Genomic DNA, 4,977 nt, shown 5'->3' with positions numbered 1-4,977 from the left:
ATCAACAACCAGGCCTAGAGCAGGGCAGGGCAGTACCATCATCAACAACCAGGCCTAGAGCAGGGCAGGGCAGTACCATAATCAACAACCCGGCCTGGAGCAGGGCCATCAACAACAACCAGGCCTGGGGCAGTACCATCATCAACAACCAGGCCTGGGGCAGTACCATCATCAACAACCAGGCCTGGGGCAGTACCGTCATCAACAACCAGGCCTGGGGCAGTACCATCATCAACAACCAGGCTTGGGGCAGGGCAGGGCATTACCATCAACAACCTTCCTTGATTAACAATTTGCAATTGTTTATAACGGGGCACTCCAACCCTGTTCCTGGAGAGCTACTGTCCTGTAGGGATTCACAGAAGGGTATCTCTCCAGGAACAGGGTAGGAGAGCCCTGGTTTATACTGATCCTGGAGACTGATGCACATGGGAATATATTTGGTTTGGCTCTATGATATTCAGAAGCTGAGCTATGGACCTTCTAACGTCAGAGAAATGTGACTATATTGATAAAAGTCACCTTGTCCAAGAGAGATGTACATGGTGATCAAAATGTCACACCAGGGTAAGCCTACACAAAACACAGCCCTTATTTTACGTGTTTCTAAACTCCCCTATGGAAAAAACGATCGGAAAGCTTTCCTTGTTTGACCACTAGGTTTTATGGGCATTATGACACCTCCACTGTGGGGCTCTATTTGGGGAGTATCCATGTTGTCAACAGGAACTGTCAGACATACTGAGGTATCAGATCCTAGCCTAATTATCAGCCTGGGAGGTTTTCTTTTAAGTAAATGTCAGAGTAACACCCAGGACTATAATCAAATACATGATGGGTAATATTCCAGACAAATAATATTTGTTTTCCTCTCGAATACTTTGTGTGTTTGATTAAGCCTGTCTGGAGAGCCAAATGGGTCGCATGTGCACTTTTGGGACTAATCCAGTGTGCCAGGCAAGATCCATGAAGCACAGCTGAAATATTTGAAAGAAAACAAATATTATCTGAACCCAGATCTGACAGGTATTATCTTTCATTAAACTCACCAGATGATAAATGTAGTCAAGAGACAGGTCCGTTACCATGAAAACCACCATGAATATCAGTTTCAAAATTAGGAGGCAAGGCAATACACTTTCATCTTGGATGAATTTCATGGGTAAATTAAGCTAATGCAGAAGACATTAAGCCCTAAAACATTTCTACCATCCAACCTTTGCTGTAAAATCTGTATCCAAAAGCATATTTGAATTAAACAATAACTCTATCCTTAATGTCTCAGCCTGCGTATGTAACGCGTCCGCACCGAGTCCTTATTTACTATTATGAGATGTGAAATTATGTTTTACATTACCAGTGAGAAGGCTCAACAAGCTTGAAGAGCGCTCTATGATTGATATTCAAATTCAAGCACAGGGGCACATGTCATAATATTGGTATGAAAAGGGCTGAGAGAGCGTATCCATGCAGCAGGCCTGGTCTAAAGAACCATGGCTGCATCCCAAGTAGCACTCTGTTTCCTAAATAGTGCCCTTCCTTTGACCAGGGTCCATAGGGCTCTGGTCAAAAGTAGTGCACTGTGTAAGGAATACTGTAGGGTGTCATTTGGATTGCAGACCACTACTTTCTAGACATGATAGAACCCAGATGAAGAGGCAGTCTGAGTTCTCCTTCCGTTCATACAAGGATGAAATTGGGTGATGCATGGGGAAAGGAGGAGGAGGAGGAGAGGTAACCCAAATAACAAGGCTAGAGGGGTAGGGGGATGAATTGAAGAGGGCATGGTAGTCTGTAGAAGAGTGGCCTCGGGGGGTGAGATAAACCGAAACTGACTGACATTGCCTTCCTCTTACCGAAGCAATGCTACACAACGTTCCAGTAGATTGTTCTAGAACCATTATCTAGTCAACAGTAATAGCCTATACATTATGTTAATTCCTGCTATGAAAGTGTCTGCCTGGCCCTGTTTGGCTGTCGGCTGTTGTGTGGGCGAGCCACTCTCACCCCTCTTCCCACTGTGACACGGAGGAGGGAGAGCTGCATTCTGAGAAGCACAAGCATATGACCATTACTCAAAATGCTATTGGGAACAAATACAGTTTTCATAGCAACTACTGTCGTTCTAGTTACAGAGAGGACAGTCACAGCTTTCTGTGAGTATATAATGTATTTCTCACCTCTTAATAGAGTTCCTGGCACCACTTTACAACCGGGGGTAGGCTGTAGTATGGTTGATGAGCGGAGACCATTTGCAGTGAATAGGCCTATATCAAGTAGCCTAGGCCAAGCTCTGGAACGGGTTTTATAACATTAGCCTACATTTACTGATAGATTCATCAACTAGCCTACATGGCTAATGGATATATAGCAACAATATAATATTTAGAGTTAGCAGGGTGTTTTGAGTTCCCACTTCCTCAGGTGGTGTATAATAAAGCCTATAGGTCAATATGCACAAGGATGTCTGCAAATTCCCTGAAGAGCCAACATTTTTGGATAATTCTGGGGCCTCATATTGCATAGAAACTATTCTAAAATACTACTAACAAACATAATTTTAAATGTTCGTACACATAGAAAAAGTGTGATTTATCAAACAATCATATGCACACCGGTAAAAGATAATTGTTGATAAATACCAATTGTTCTCAGCCTCAGTGCACACGCGTGACCTTGGCTATTTGCATTTCGAAACGCCCCCAATTAACCATATATGGTCAAAAACATCCCTTTAAAAAGGGCATGGGGAATATATACACAACACCGTACCATGAAATAGCCTACAACAGCGCAACCAAAAAAAGAGTGAAATATAGGTGCTAGTGCCAGAGATTGAGTACAACCAAAAGGTTTTATTTGGCTCGCTCAGTTGTGGTTTGACCAATAAAAGTGAAAACATAGCTACAGAGGACCATTAGGACAATTCAAGTTGCCTTAGCAATGGAAAATATATACAGCACAAAAATATAAACGCAAGATGTAAAGGGCTCCCGAGTGGCACAGCGGTCTCAGGCATTGCATCTCAGTGCTAGAGGTGTCACTACACACCCTGGTTCAATTCCTGGCTGTATCACAAACGGCCGTGAATGTCAATTAAGGCAGCCCCCCCAGCACCTCTCTGATAGAGAGGGGTTGGGTTAAATGCGGAGGGAAGACACATTACAGTTGAATGCATTCAGTTGTACAACTGACTAGGCTTTCCCTGATGGTGTATGGAAATGTTGTCTCAGTTCGCTTTGCTGATGATTGCATCCAAAACATAGGCACATCGAGGGATGTGAGATGCCGATCAGCAAGCTCCAGCTGAAAAGCACCCATTGCCAAAAACCAAAGGGTGGATAGCACTTTAATGTGCACCGAAATGGCATGTGTTCGCCTTTGTAAAGTAGGTCTTAAATCCTCGCAAAAAGATTATTAAGATTGGTTCATCAGATATAATTTCCCAAAACAAATCTGTACCTTCTGCAAAAAAAGTCCCACCCGTCTCTAAAAATGCGCTCTCTGCAAAATGCAGCGTTTTCCAAATCTTCCAACAGAGCAAGATCAGCCATCTCATTCGATTTCCCATTATCTCAGACTTGTATAGTATTTAAACAATGGTTTCACTTTCACACGTACCTTTAACTTAACAAATTACTGTACTTTATATGGATTATCGTAACAAATGCACTGATGTGGTCAAATTATATAAAGCCTCTCAAGATACGTTGCATGAATTCACAATGGAAATACTATTACATCAAAACATTTATTAGGCCTAGTCTCACAATCACACATTCAAAATATTTTCCCCGTTCTTCACTTGACAAGCAGATCCCTCATTCAACCACTTGGCACGTGTGGAAACACTGGCATAGTCATGGCTATGCATAAATTTACACACTCTCAAGCAAATGTTTATATTGTGTGGAAATTATCCCACGCATGGTTTATGCACAGATGTGTGCCTACGCATGATTGATACACATCTATATAGATATATCTACACACACAATATATACACACACACACACACACACACACAATATACACACACACACACACAATATACACACACACACAAAAGTATGTGGACACCCCTTGAAATTATTCGATTCGGCTATTTCAGCCAACACCGTTGCTGACAGGTGTATAGAATCAAGCACACCGCCATGCAATCTCCATAGACAAACACTGGCAGTAGAACGGCCTTACTGAAGAGCTCAGTGACTTTCAATGTGGCACCATTATAGGATACCACCTTTCAAACAAGTCAGCTCATAAAATTTCAGCCCTGCTCGAGCTCAACCCGGTCAACTGTAAGTGCTGTTATTGTGAAGTGGAAACGTCTAGGAGTGGTAGGCCAACCAAGCTCACCGAACGAGACCGCTGAAGTGCGTAGCATGTAAAAACCATTGTCCTCGGTTGCAACACTCACTACCGAGTTCCAAACTGTCTCTGGAAGCAACGTCAGCACAATAAGTGTTCGTCGGGAGTTTCATGAAATGGGTTTACATGGTTTACAAGCCGAAGATCACCATGCACAATGCCAAACGTCGGCTGGAGTGGTGTAAAGCTTGCCGCCATTGGATTCTGGTGCAGTGGAAATTCGTTATCTGGAGTGATGAATCACGCTTCACCACCTGGCAGTTCGACGGTCGAATCTGGGTTTGGCGGATGCATATTGTCACTGTAAAGTTTGGTGGAGGAGGAATAATGGTCCGGGGCTGTTTTTCATGGTTTGGGCTAGTCCTCTTAGTTCCTGTGAAGGGAAATCTTAACACTACAGCATACTACAATTACATTCTAGATGATTCTGTGCTTCTAAATTTGTGGCAACAGTTTGGGGAAGGCCCTTCCTGTTTCAGCATGACAACGCCCCCATGCACAAAGCCAGGTCCATACAGAAATGGTTTGTCGAGATCAGTGTGGAAGAACTTGACTGGTCTGCAGAGCTTACCTCAACCCCATCAAACACCTTTGGGATGAATTGGA

This window comes from Salmo salar, chromosome 18 (assembly GCF_965601325.2).
Source record: "Salmo salar chromosome 18, fSalSal1, whole genome shotgun sequence".
Taxonomy (NCBI): domain Eukaryota; kingdom Metazoa; phylum Chordata; class Actinopteri; order Salmoniformes; family Salmonidae; genus Salmo; species Salmo salar.
Note: the sequence above shows the minus strand (reverse complement) of the source record.